At 48.8% G+C, this 15,011-nt stretch overlaps 1 long non-coding RNA gene across 1 annotated transcript; it reads right to left on the reverse strand.

Annotated features, from left to right (window-relative positions):
• Window positions 1-2,318: 2,318 nt before the first annotated feature.
• LOC116474215 (uncharacterized) lies at window positions 2,319-14,209 on the reverse strand. Its single transcript, XR_004249633.2, has 4 exons — window positions 12,610-14,209; window positions 8,444-8,614; window positions 5,722-5,869; window positions 2,319-5,609 (listed from the first exon to the last, which is right to left on the reverse strand). It is a non-coding gene; the product is annotated as an uncharacterized LOC116474215 (long non-coding RNA).
• Between the last annotated feature and the right edge of the window lie 802 nt (window positions 14,210-15,011).

Raw genomic sequence — 15,011 nt, forward strand, 5'->3', positions numbered from 1 at the left:
TTGAAATTATCAGGGCCCATTCCAGGAAAAGACAGGGGAGTGGAGGATCACTGTGGTTTCAGAAATGGCCATCGGACTGATCAAAGAACTTTCACGTCTCAGCAACAAATAGAGTTCCAACAAATCCAACTGTTTCTTCTCTGGGGAAGTCCTTAAGGCCAAGGACTTCCTTTCTCGTCTTTGTGGGTTTTTCCAGAGGTGACCACGTGAAAGTTCATGTCTCAGCACAGTTTGGGCTGGAATGACTCCCATATAGATACTGATAAACCTTTTTTCAGAGCCTACAAATTCTGTTGTGTGACATCCACAGCTCCTGAATGTCACCAACTAGGAGGTTACTCAGATTCTCTTCCACTGCAGGAGTGACAATTGATAACTCACTGTGAGTGCAAAGTAATACTGCTAATTTTTAAGACAAGGATGACAATGTTTTATAGGATAACTCCCTGAGGACATTTGAGAGAGGAGTAAGCAAAAAGAATTGAAGAGTATAAGGAGCCAGTTGGAATCATTTTTTAGACTCAGGACATAGCAAATTAGTCATTTGGAGCATCTGTCATTTGTTATTCATTTAGCAAGTTTTTATGTAGCACCCACTGTGTGCATTGTTCTGGCCACTGGCAACAATGTGGATCCTACATCCATAAAAGCTACCATCTAACAGAGGATGTGGATATTTACAAACTAGAGTAATGAAAGAGGAAGGTATTGGGGGACCTGGGTAAGGAGGCAACCTTGAGCTGAACCCTTAAGCGGCAAGAGCAAAAAGCAACTCTAGAAGTCTATGGACATGGGCTCAAACAGTCTGTCCCTGGTTTGTGGAAGAAGTTGATGGGTTGTGAACAGGTTACTTAAGAACTAGGAAGTCGATGTTACAATATCCCTAAGATGGGCAATACTTCAGAGATTCCCCACAGGAGCTCAGAGGGAGTCTTAGGGGAAACCTCGCTCAGCCTCACGTTCATTAGATAATTCTTCTAATCCACTCAGTTGAGTGGTGGTTTCTATCAAGTGTGTCAGTTTGGTCCTTTGGAAAGCAGACACCAAGACAGAGTTTGAAGTGCAAAAGATTTATTGGAAGTAACACCTAAGATATGCGGACAGAAAGCAAGATATCCAGAGAAAGAAAACCTTCACACCATGGTGCAGGCTGACACCTCTAACAGGTGAGAGTGAAGGAAAAAAGGTGGGGTAGGAGAGCCTCAGCTGGTGGTGCAGCCAAGAGAAAGTCTTCGCCAGGCCCACAGGAAGCTCCAGCACAGAGAGAACATAGAGAAGCCCTACAGTGGGCAGAGATGTCCAGGCCTTGTTGCCCTGTCATCTTCAGGCATTGGTTGAGGACTGCCTAAGAAAAATACAGCCTCAGCTTAAATGCTGCAAGGGCTCTTGAAGGTGTCACAGCTGGAGGCTGTCAGCTACGTGTGCTCCTCACAGCCCAACAGCATGTCTTTCCTCAAGGAAGAGCCAAATGTCATTTATCCATGGCTGCAACACACAGCCACATGGCTTGGTAGCAGTAGAGGTGAGACTAGGCCATCGCTTGCACAATTTCAGGGAGGAGTTAATTCAGAAAAACACATTGCAGATATTTTACCTTTCATCTATAGCTGTCTGCTTAGGAACAAAAGGAAAGATAGTTTCTTGCATGACTCAGCTTTTAGCTTAATTTTTCCCTTTGACAGAGTAATTGGGGTCCCAAGTCTTTATTTTCCTTTCACACCTGCTTACAGAAACTTTGGGTTCCCTGAGTTCAGGCTTCCTCTCCTGCAGTCGATGCACATGCAGGCATCACCTGAACCTCTTCACATTGCCCTGGGGGAACTGGGGCTCGGGGAACCAGCACAAAAGTGCAGCTACCTTGGCTACTCTTATTGCTGTCAGTAACAAACTGTCCTTTGTCTCTGACCCAGGAATCTCCTGTCTTCTGCCAGCACCAGTGAAAATGATTGCTAGCTTGCAAGAAGGGTAAAATCTCAGAGCCTTCATGGTTCTTTCAAATTCAAAGGTACTGGGAGAGAAAACATCATGCACATATAAGAATGCCAAGATGGAGAAGTCTCAACAGGCTTCTCAGCAAGATAACCAGAGTATAAATGGGGTAGGAAAATTTCTGTCCCTAAGGAGACCAGGTTCCAAGAAGGGGGGGCCACCCCCACTGGACCTCTCTCCCTCTTCCAGGTTCAAGTCTCCACTTCCCAAGTCAGAGTGAGGGAAATAATAGGATGGGGGTAGCAATGGCCACCTTGATGACCTGACTATAAATAGCCAATATTTATGTTAAATAGTAAGGGTGAAAATAAATAGCTGTCACAGGATCTCATTTCTAGAGTTATTTATAGGCTTCATAGGATAACCTAATGAGATGGATCACATTTTAATGCTGCGAAGCTTTTGGTCATAAGATAGTCTATCATAAAGGTCAACATTTCCCTGGAGGGAATCTGGCACCTCAGGAACCAGCAGAGCACAGGTGGTTCTTAATAAGCACTTCTGGGTGCTCTTATGGAGCCCAATTTCCAAAACATCAGTGGAAAATGAACCAAGGAACGCACCCCACGCCCCCACTTAGCACCAGCCACTACCCAGTGGCCCTGCCATGGGATATCAGTTCTCCATGCAGATACAGGGCAGTGGCGGTCCAGCCCACAGATCCTCTACAGTATCACTCTAGTAGGTTCTGGGGTGATTTTTTTCACACTTGGTTTTTAGCATTGGTGTGCCAAGTATTCCATCATGAAATTCTAATCGGAAAGTGCTGAAGCCAGCAGTCCTTCCTCGCAGACACGCTCCTCCCCACAGCATCTCCCACAGCGCTGATTGCTCTTCCACCGGCCCATCTGCTGGAGGCACGGGTCCCTCAGTCTAATTCTTCCAAATTGCTTTTCTATTCCCTAAAATGGGCCCGGGTTGGAGGGGTAAAGTAAGGATCTACACTGAAAAGGCCTCTTCTTGCAGTTGTGTGGAGGAAGGACGGCCTTCGGAAGAGGCTGGGAATCTTAGTAACCAGCACTTGGCCCCCAAAAGCAGAAAAGCAAGTAACAACAACATTTGCCTAACTCTTAATAATGTATCATGTTTTTCATAGGCTTGCCTTTTAACAAATATCATATATTTTAGACACTCGTTAATTAATTTTTTAAATTGTTAGATAATTGTAGATTCACATGCAGTTACTTTTACCCAGTTTTCCCAGTGGTTACATCTTGGCAAAACTAGAATACAATTTCACCATCAGGTATTGACATTGATGCAACCCACGTGTCATGTTCAGATTGCCCAGTTATATATGCACAGGGACTCGTGTGTGTGTGTGTGTGTGTTCGTGTGTGTGTTTAGTTCTATACAATCTTCTCACATGTACATTGGTGTATTCACCCCCACAGTCAAGATACTGAACATACTGAACATTTTCGTCACCCAAAGGATCCCTCCTGCTCACCTTTTATGGCCACATCCACCACTGTCCTCCCCAACAATTAACTCAGTAATATTTTATTTTAAGAATAATAAAGTATTGGTGAGCTGTAAACTGGTGCAGCCACTCTGAAAAACAGTTTAGTCATTTCTCATAAAACTAAATATGCAACACCCGTACAGTGGTGTTCTTGAGCATTTATCTCGGAGAAATGAAAACTTACATTCTTACAAAAACTTGCACCATGAATGTTCACAGCAGCTTTATTTGTAGTAGTCAAAAATGTGTAATCGTCAACCTAGATGTCCTTCAGTTCACAGGTGAATGGTTAAACACTTTGTGCACACCCAGACTGTGGAACACCACTCAGCCATTAGACAGAATGGACTGTTGATACATAAAACTTGGATGAATCTGCAGGGAATTATGCTGAGTGAAAAAATCCAATCCCAAAAGGTTCCACACTATATGATGCCATTTACACATTATTCTTGAAATGACAATATTTTGGAAATGGACAGACTGCTTTCAAGCTCTCCTTGTCATGGCCTTGGGGCAGGAGGCAGCATTTGCTGGTATGGCGATCAGTAGTGAACCCATAATGAAGGCTGGGTCAACAAAAGCATTGCATTTGCCCCCTTAGCCTGTTTCCTCCCCATCACTCATTTGTGTCTGCCTTGGGTAAAACACTCAACGGCACACAAAGAAATCTGAGATGCAGCCACAGCAGTTAGTATTACGTGATGAACCTGGGTCACACATGATGTAACTGGGATTATCTTTCCAGAACCCTCTTCCATGTAGAGAGTTGGCCAAAAGAGGGATTCTGCCTGAGATTTGCAAAATGGAAGTGAAGCAGCAGTTTGTACCCTGAAGGTTGTCATGGCCTCTACAGTGACAAGCAAACACAGAGCTGCCCTCCCTCCTCTGGGCCTGACCCTTCCCACTGACCGGAAGGGGCCCCAGGCCCAGCAGCAGACATTGAGCCTGGACTTGATGCTAGAGGTGGTGGCACTCCATAGACTCCGCCTACTCCCCTCCCCATGCCCCTTGCTCTGACTTGCCTCTCTCGCCACAGGCCAGGGATTCAGAAAGGCTGGTTGATGCCTTTTCTCAGATCCTCCAACACCTCTTGTACTTTCCTGCCCAGCTCCCCCATGGTCCCGCGGGGTCTAACCCCTGGAAAGAATCCCTCCTCCGCGCCATACATCTTGCTTCTGCTCTCCTGCTGGGACCCTGCCCTGCAAAGCTCACCAGGAAGATAGCTCCCCACAACAGCCAGCAGTCCACAGAACCACGGCGCGACAGGAGGCATGAACTCCAGGAATCACCAGGGCTGACCTTCTGGCAAAGAGGCACAAGTTCTGATTGGAAGTGAGGAGGAGTTCTGAGTAGGGGCAAGGAGGGAATAACATACAGGGCTGAGACTATTTCATTCACCCATTCACTCAGCAGACTTTCCTGGGACCTGCTGTGTCCCTGCTCACACCAAGTCCTCACCCTCTGGTGGGGTTGGGAGTCAAGGGATGGTGCTGGGCCAGGCTGGCACCAAAGGCTGGCTTCCCACCACCAGGAGCTCAGATCCAGACAATCCCCAGGGAATGTTTGAACCATGGCACAAGTCATTTGAACCCAGAAAAACTGCCAAGACACACTCATGGCATAATTTGCCCAGGGGCTTGGGCTTCCCACCTGCAGATGGAATATTTTCGGGAAACTGCACAGGAGGCTCGAAGGCCTGCCAACAAGTAGTGCGAACCATCTAATCAGCCCACTGTGATGTCGGCACCCACTAGGAACCAAAATATATAACCAGAGTCATGGAGGTAAATTTCAGAAGACAATTTGGCCATCTCGGAAACAAGAAAGTCCCTGTGTAAGTAACTGTGAATGCAGGCTGCAGCTGAACCGGTGCGGCAGCCAGGGAAAGAGTTGTGGGAAGGAGTCATCAGGATGAGATAGAGAAGACAGTTGGAGACAGCAAGAAGTCAGCTGAACAGCTAAGATGGGCAGACAAGGAGGCACCGTTTACTGCAGCTCTGCTCATACATGCTGTGGAACACGCCCCCGGGCTTTCCAGATGGTTTGTCCTGTTGATTCTGTGCTGAAAGCCCTGCCCCTTGGAGAAACACCTGGAGGATCCAAGTGGCTTCCATTCAGAGAAGGACAAGTGCAAGAAGCTATGCTATGACCTCTGTGCGCAATGAAAAATCAAACTGGATTGATGTACCACAGTCAACAAGAAAGTTAAACGGAAGATATGAAAAATGCAACCATGCCTTGGACAACACATACTGGATACTTACCATGAGTGGGGCAGTGGAGTCAGGAAAGCATGCGATGTTAACTCACATGCCCCGCTGCTGCTCTCATCCAGGGTCTCATGGCTTCGAGGGAAATAATAGCAACAGCAGGCCATGTTAAGACAGAGTCTTGCTGCTTCTTTGAGTGACACTGGAAGAAAGCATCCCTGTTCAATAATGGGACGGCATGTTGCTGTCTAAGTCTTGGCAGTATCAGAAATCCCCTCTGGCACAGCAAGTGGTCAGCACAAGTGTGTAGCCAACTGCACCCATACCAAAGGTACAGGCTGATGCCTCATCCAGCTGGGAACCCATGCTCTGCACATGGCAGGCAGCACTTGAGCAAGGGAGAGCTACAGAGAACACCAGCTCTGGGGCAGACGGGGCTCGGGGATCAGCAGTGGTACGTTAAATAGTTGGCTGCTCTGTTAAATGGAACCTCTCGCACCTGCCTTGCTCAGCTGCAGAGCGGATTAGAGATCATGTAAGTGAAGCACCCAGTGCCTAGCAGGCCTACAATAGCAGCTGCCCTCAGGAGTAGTAGCAAAAGCAGTGGTAGAAGATGGAGTCTACAAATCTCTGCAACATGCAAGCTGGAGACGTGCAAAGTTGAAACATGGACATGGATGTTCTCTCCAAGAATGCCCATGGGAATGCAGCCCAGACAGAAGAATGGAAGCAAAGCTTCTTCGGCCATCAGCTAGTTTTCTTGGGACCAGGGGGAGTGCTCAGGAAAGAAGGTTATGGAACTGCCTGGTCAAGGTCACTGCTGGGAGCAGACAGGCATGGCCCTGGAGGGCCTCCTGGGATGCCCATAGAAAGTCTCCCAGAGTTCTCCTAGAGGAGGCTGACCCTTCTCCACTGGCACCTGTCCCTTTGTTGGCAGGGGTTGCCCCAGGGACATAAACAACCTGCATCTTTCACTATGTTTGCAGACAAGCCATCTCTGCTGCTAAAAGACCACCAGTCACTCTCCTGGGTGGTGGGAGCCTCTCCAGCTTGCTACAGTGCATCCTTCCAGGGAAAGTGATCCAGCTGCCCTGAAACCCTGGCCCGGGGTTCAAAATTCTTGAAGCTTGGAATTGGGGGGGGGGGGGCTGGCCTTTTACCTCTCTCCTATGCATCTATGTGCATCATTAACTCATGTCGTATGGGTTTTCTAAGCAGGATATAAAGCTCCCTAAAGGGCAGGAATCTTGTCTCAGAGTTCCTGTTATTGTCCCAAGACCTGCACACATCTCTACCTATTTGAGGTGCTAAGTACAGTGAAGCACCATGCAACAACATTTCAGTGAAGGACAGGCTGCATATACAATGGTGTTTTTAATGAGCTGCCCTATGGAGGGGGACCATGTTTTATCTTTTATACCATATTTTTACTGCCTTATCTACATTTAGATAGATTTAGATACACAAATACTTACCACTGTGTCTGGTTGCCTGCAGTACTCAGTACAGTCTCATGCTGTACAGGTTTATGGCCTAAAAGCAATGGGATGAACCCTATAGCCTGGGTGCATAGCAGGTTCTACCATCAGGGTTTGTGTGAGTGTATTACAGGATGCTTGCACTATGACAAAATTGCCTAACAATGCATTTCTCAGGACGTATCTCTGTTGTGAAGCAATGCACAACTGTATTTTCTGACTACTGTTCTTGCCTGCTGATAAGTGAGAATCAAGTGCATACACTCTAAGAGTTCTCTTTGGCATTCTTGGTTTAACCTGTGTACTAGTCAGGAAAACAGAACCAATAGGGTGTGGGGGTGGGGGTGGTGGTGAGAAGGAAAAACAGAGAAAGAGAGTCCGGCAAGCCTCAAGACCCATGGGGCAAATGGGCAAGCTGGACCCCGGGGCAGCCAATGGTGTCAGTTACTGTCTGAAGGCCAAGGGCTTGAGACCAAGGGAGAGCTAATTTTCCATTCATGTCCAAAAGCAATAAAAAAAACCAATGTCCCAGCCAGCTCGGTGGCTCATGCCTGTAATCCCAGCACTTTGGGATGCCAAGGCAGGCGGATCACCTGAGGTCAGGAGTTCGAGACCAGCCCAACCAACATAGAGAAACCCCATCTCTACTAAAAATACAACATCAACCGGGTGTGGTGGTGCATGCCTGTAATTCCAGCTACTCGGGAGGCTGAGACAGGAGAATTGCTTGAACCCGGGAGGCAGAGGTTGCAGTGAGCCGAGATTGCGCCATTGCATGAACCTGGGAGGTGGAGGTTGCAGTGAGCTGAGATTACACCATTGCACTCCAGCCTGGGCAACAAGAGTGAAACTCCCTCTCAATTAAAAAAAAAAAAAATCCCAAACCAAAGGCCACAAGATGGGAAGAATTTTCCTTTCCTCAAGGGAAGGGCTGCCTTTTTATTTTATTCAGGCCTTGAATGGATTGGCTGAGGCCCACCCACATTAGGAAGAGCCTGCTTTCCTCAGTCCACTGATGCAAATGTTAATCTCAACCAAAATAATGTTTGACCACATATCTGGGCACCCCATTGCCAAGTCAAGTTGACGCATAAAATTAACCATCACCTCTTGTAATTTAATAGAATTCATTTCCTTGATAATCCTGTGCTCTGGTTTTCTATTGCTGAGTGACACCACCACCCCCTCCAAAAACAAACAAACAAAAAGAAAACAAAATAAAAACAAACTTAATGGCCTAGAGCAACCATTTTCTTTTGCTGACAGTTTTGTGGATCAGGAGATTGAGGGAGGCTCACCTGGGAAGCTTGATTCTGACCACACAGCATCCCCTGCATATTCCTCTCCACTCAGTCTTCTGCCTCCTTGGTGCTCCTTGGTCTTCCTCTGAACATGGTGCCTCATTACACAGGCCTTGGCCTTCCCACAGTGTGGTGGTCTTAGGCAGTCATGCTTCTTACACAAGCCTGCTTCTCACAAAGAGGGAAGAGGTGCTGGGACGGTCAAGAGCTACATTCAGAGCTGCTACACCACCACTCCCTTCTTATTCTATTGGTCCAGGGATTCTCAGGGCTTCCTGAATTCCAGGAGGTAGAGAAATGGACTTGGTGGTGGAGTGACAAGTTCAGATGAGAGAAAAGCATGTGACCTGGCGGACACTGTCACACTATCTTTAGAAAGTACCCATCCCATGTGTTTTATTGTATTAGTCTGTTCTCACACTGCTATAAAGAAATACCTGAGATTGTAATTTACAAAGAAAAGAGGTTTAATAGGCTTACAGTTCTGCAGGCTGTACAGGCTTCTGCTTCTGGGGAGGCCTCAGGAAACTTATAACCATGGCAGAAGGCAAAGAAGAAGCAGGCATGTCACATGGCCGGAGCAGGAGGAAAAGAGAGAGAGAAGAAGGAGATGCTATGCACTTTTAAACAACCAGATCTCACAAGAACTCACTCAAAATCATGAGAACAGCAAGAGGGAAATCCACCTCAATGATCCAATCACCTTCCACCAAGCTCCTCCTCCAACACTGGGGATGACAATTCCACATGAGATTTGGGGGGTGGGTGGGGGCACACATCCAAACTATATCATTTATTTTATTTATTTCATATATTAGAAACATCATTCTGATCAGGCATCCATAAGCTTCACCACGCTGCCAGAGGGGTGCACGGCACAGGCAGTGAGAACCCAGCATCAAGCAATGGCTTTATTCCTCTGGAGGGTTGGAGAGAACCAGCTCAACTGTTTATTGGATGTAACTCAACAGCATTTGAACTGTAGCCCGGCAGATCTATCAACATGCTTACTGTCCTAAATTCATCACAAGGACTTCAAACACATTCTATTTATTTATTTATTTATTTATTTATTTATTTATTTATTTATTTATTTATTTTTGAGATGGAGTCTTACTCTGTCGCCAGGCTGGAGTGCAGTGGCACCATCTCAGCTCACTGCAACCTCCGCCTCCCAGGTTCAAGCAATTCTCCTGCCTCAGCCCCCTGAGTAGCTGGGACTACAGGCACAGGCCATCACGCCCGGCTAATTTTTTTTTTTTTTTTAGTAGAAACGGAGTTTCACCGTGTTGCCTAGGCTGGTCTCAAACTCCTGAGCTCAGGCAATCTGCCCACCTCGGCCTCCCAAAGTGCTAGGATTACAGGCGTGAGCCACCGCACCCGGCCTGCATTCTCTTTAAAAATTTCAGTCAAGGCTGGGTGCAGTGGCTCACTCCTATAATCCCAGCACTTTGAGAGACCAAGGCGGGAGGATCACTTGATGTCAGGAGTTCAAGACCAACCTGGTCAACATGGCAAAACCCTTTTTCTACTAAAAATGCAAAAATTAGCCGGGCATGGTGGTGGGTGCCTGTAATCCCAGCTACACAGGAGGCTGAGGCAGGGAAATGGCTAGAACCTGGGAGGCAGAGGTTGCAGTGAGCTGAGATCGTGCCTGTGCACTCCAGCCTGGGTAACAGAGCTAGGCATCATCTCAAGAAAAGAAAAAAAAATCTCAGTCAAGGGTAAGCTGCAAATAGGGGCGGCCTACACCTCTGCGGTCACATTTCACCCTGACCTCTCTCCCATTTCTGAGTTGCCAACATGCTCTCTGCACTGCCACACCCATCTTGTGGTCAGGCCTGAGGCCCTCTTATGGGAATGAGGGTGACAAACTCTCCCTGACAAAGAGGCAGGGACCCCAACAGGGGCACCACCCCATGGCTTGCTCACAGAGTTATACATTGTAAGTCACTGCCAGCACTGGGAAGCTGCCTCCCTTCTGGCCCTGGCCAGCACCCTTGAGCACACCGGAAGCTGCTGGCATCTGAGCTATCCCTTGCTGCGGATGCGTCTGCAGACACATGATACTTGGCTCAGAGTTCCCTGGGCCTCTGCAGACAAGAGCGGCCTGAGATTACCATGAGCTAGGAGGACACCTGCTCTACTCACACTTCACCTCTGACTGCCTTTTTCTGCAGGCAAACTAAAAGTGACCTGAGTGCTCGGCCAGGGGCATGTGGAAGGGACTGGGAGTAGCCCTTGGACACCAAGGTCCAGTGGAAGGGAAGGCTGGCCACAGAACGTAGCACGGCAGGCTCCTGTCATTTTCCAGACTTTGAGAAAAGGATGTTCACTTGCTTCCCAGCTTCTTTCTTCGTGAGACAATTGACTCAGAAAGAAAAATGCTCACTGGATTTCTCACCTCCTCTGTCAGTGCTGCGTAAACAGACCAGAAAAGGCAGAGGGATGTGGGGTCCGGCCTCCTTGATGAGAGAGTGAGTCACCAGCTTGTGGGGGGTGATCGATAGTGCAGAAATTAGTCATGAAATCTGAATGAAAACAAAAGAGCCAATCCCATCCTATGGCTGGTGGTGCCACAGAGACAGTCAATGAAAACAGTCTTGAACATAGGCAGATGCAGAGATCAACTCAACAGAGCTCAAAGAGCGGCTCACCTCTCTATCCCAAGTTCAAAATCCCAGCATCCTTAGAGAGGAAAAGGCCCCCGCAGCAGGGAGGAGAGAAGGGAAGCAGAGGGAGAGAGGGAGGGAGGAGAGGGGCCTGACACTCAGGCTGAGTCTGGGACACCTTGCAGCAGCGTGGCCAGCCTTCCCTTCCACTGGACCTTGGTGTCCAAGGGCTACTCCCAGTCCCTTCCACATGCCCCTGGCCGAGCACTCAGGTCACTTTTAGTTTGCCTGCAGAAAAAGGCAGTCAGAGGACATACGGCCTTTGACCCCCCACTTTCCTGGTGCTGGAAAGGAGGCAGTGCCCAGCAAATGGGACTCTCCCTGGAGCCATAAGGACTAGGAGGGCTGGCATCTGGCTGAATAGCCGGGGTATTTTTATCCACTCTATACAATCTGATTTTTTTAGTTGGCATACTTTCAGACAGAATTTTCCCATTAAAATGTGCTAAAATTTTGCCTAAAAGAAAGCCCATTGTATACAGATAACTCCCCACAAAAGGCCCTCTGATTGCACAGGCCCCACGTGACTCCAAAAAGCACTGGGGTCGGCCAGGCTTGGTGGCTCACGCCTGTAATCCCAGCACTTTGAGAGGCCAAGGAGGGTGGATCACCTGAGGTCAGGAGTTCAAGACCAGCCTGACCAACAGGGAGAAACCCCGTCTCTACTAAAAATACAAAATCAGCTGGGCTTGGTGGCACATGCCTGTAATCCCAGCTACTCGGGAGGCTCAGGCAGGCGAATCGCTTGAACCCGGGAGGCAGAGGTTGCGGTAAGCCGAGATTGCCTCATTGCATTCCAGCCTGGGCAACAAGAGCGAAACTCCGTCTCAAAAAAAAAAACACAAAATCACTGAGGTCTAGCCCAGCAGGACATGCATGGCCGGCTCTCCCTGCAGGGTGAGAGGGACTTCAGAGAAAGGAGGACCAGAAGGAGAGCAGCCCTTCCCATCTTTTCTTCCCCTAGGCCAGGAGAGTGCTTTGGGATGAGGGACGTCCCACACCACAGACTGCAACCCAACGCTTTGAAAGAAGTTTAAAGAAAATGTTAGGGTTTGGACAAGGCCCAGCTGGGCAAGAGATTCTTGTTTTCTAACCAGGAGAATACACTTGCTGCTAAAATATACAGAGAAAGAGATTAACATAGTAACAAAGCAAAGCAAGGAGGAGAAACAAAACCGTCTGTACTCAACAAGAGGGTGCCCCGCCCAGCCTCAGCTCCTCTGACCAACAGGAGAGCTGCCACCCAGGTAACCCGGTTCTCAGGTTCACCCAGGTAACAGGCTGTTCTCAGACTCACCCAGGTAACAGCCTGTCCTCGGGTTCACCCAGGTAACAGGCTGTCCTCAGGTTCACCCAGGTAATGGGCTGTTCACAGGTTCACCCAAGTAACAGGGTTCTCAGTTTCACCCAGGTAACAGGGCTGTTCTAAGATTCACCCAGGTGCAGGCTGTTCTCAGGTTCACCTATATAATAGGGCTATTCCCAGCTCACCTTGGTAAGAGAACTATCCTCAGGTTCATCCAAATAACAGGCTGTTCTTGGGTTCACCCAGGTAATAGGGCTGTTCTCAGGTTCATCCAGGTAACAGCTCTTCTTGTACTCACTCAGGTAACAGGGCTGCCCTGCTAATGCCAGGAAGGGGAGCCAGACTCTTGGGCAGAAAGAATCTGATAGCAGCCTGGCTCTCTTTGCCTCTATTAAGCATCACTGTGTTCAATCTCCATTTTTAGAACTCCACATTAAAAGGTCAAGTGCCTTCTAAAGTATTTATTTTCTCTCCAGTGTTTGTGCCCTGATTGAAATGACAGCCCCATGCTGCTTCCCTCACACCCACATCAAGCTTGATCCACTTGGCACAGGTTATTTTTTACCTGAATGGCCAAAGAAGCCTGAAATTCACAGCATTTGGGGTTCTGTTTTTTCTTAATCTGGCTCTAACCCTGACTCCTAGAGCCACAAAAACACGTGGCCACTCAGAAAAAGCACAGGTGTCCTTCCTCCCATGGCCAGATTGGTGGAATGCACCTGCCAGGTCTTCACCCCCATGGGCTTTACCTCTGAACATATGATCTTGCAAAAGTAAACCCAGCTCTGCCCACCTGTAGGACCCCACCGTCCCAGAGGTGGCCTTCCGGAGCACTGCCTGAGGTCTTGCAGAAAGCTCACGGCATAGATGTCTGGATTGCTGGCAGGCCTTCTCCCTGATCTGGCTGTGTCTTGTCGCCTCTTGCTCTGGGCTTCCTGGCCAGTCACTGTGTCACAGAACTCCACGAGCTTCTCCCGCGCTGTAGCTCTCCAGGATAGCCCAAGGCGTGGCCACACTTCACCCTGGATTCCCCACAACAGAGAATACCAGGCTCCAGTGTTCCAGGTCCAGCTTCCCAGGGGCTCATGGGAACCAGGCAAGAAATCACAACTCTGAGAAGAAAGCCAAACCCTGTTTATCAAAGATCCCTGTGTCCTTGTCTATTGGCCAGGCCCCAGGACTGGTGTCCCCTCTCCAGAGTCCAGGCCTCCTTTCTCCAGGGGCCTCATTTCCAGAGCAGGCAGGGTACAGGCACTGTTGGATTCACCTGCACAGCTCTGAGAGTGGGCTTGGCCCATTTGCAGAACCCCGAACCATGGATGCCAAGGCTCTGTGCCCTCCAGGCTGCTCAACCCCAAACTCCAGAAGCAGGTGAAGAGAGAATCTGGCTGGAACGCTCTTCTAGCAAGGTCCTCAAGTTCTTGGACCAGAAAGACAAAACCCATGGGAAAAACAGACTTCTCACCCTAGAGCACACAAAACCAACTCGCACCATTAAGCCCAGCCAGTCACATTCTTTTTCTCAACTCTCCACCTTCCCAAGGGCAAAGCAAAGCCTTCTTTCCAAGACAAGTCCCATCTCTCACCCCAAAAGAAGAACGGGGGTAGTTGATGGTGAAAACTCATAACAGATAAGTGAAGAACTTTGTCCTCACATCAGCCCTGGGGGCAGAATTCCCGGCCCAGCGCAGGGCCCATCCGGGTAGGAGGGACAGCGGCCAGCGTGACGCCGTTGTCAGAGACAGCCTTGTGCTTCCATATCCCCACCCACAGAGCACAACAGTTCAATCTGCAAATTCAACTCCAGAGCGTATTGACAGAAGCAAAGAAAACAACAGCTAGAACCAGAAGTTCTCACCAGGGAGCCCATGTTAAAAATAAAAATAAATAAAATACTTGGAACATTCTTTTCTGGAGGAACATCTACTCCCTTTTCTACTTAATCCTGGCCTCCTTTCTTCTCTCCCTCTTTTCCTAATGAGCCCCTCTGGCTGCTGCCCAGCGTGGCGGCTCCCCCTCCCCCCATGCCCACTGCTACTGTGTCCTGGGCCTGACCCGGGACCGCCCAACCCTGTCGTGTTCACCCTGCCTGCAGTACCCAGGGACCACCACCGCTAAGATGATCAGGCAAGTTGGGAATTACAAGTATGCTGTGCCTGGTGACTTATGGAAGACTGCAAAACCCAAAACAAGCGTTCTCCTTGCCCAGAAGGTTTTCTCTCTTCTCCTAAAGAGTTTGTTCTCCCACTCTCCAGAGCAACCATTGCACAAAGCCTCTGTCCTCAGCCTCACAGCCCCCTCCACCACCACCCACAAGCTGCCCTTCAGGGAGAAAACTAAAGCCGGCAGGCAATGGCTGTCTTGTCCATCATCGGCCCCCAATCCCTGACTTCTGGGCTTCCATGCACCAGGCACCTCTGGACACAGTGAAGCAGAGCAGCCCTTTCTCCAGGTGCTAAACTCTGCATCCCCCACCACCATCTTCTCAGAGATGCCTCTTTTCCTGCACCATTGTGTCCCCTCTCCACCAGACCATTCCAATAGCAAGAAAACATGCTCTATGTTGGTCTTTTAAATTTTCATTTTG

Source organism: Hylobates moloch, unplaced genomic scaffold (assembly GCF_009828535.3).
Source record: "Hylobates moloch isolate HMO894 unplaced genomic scaffold, HMol_V3 SCAFFOLD_10, whole genome shotgun sequence".
NCBI lineage: Eukaryota > Metazoa > Chordata > Mammalia > Primates > Hylobatidae > Hylobates > Hylobates moloch.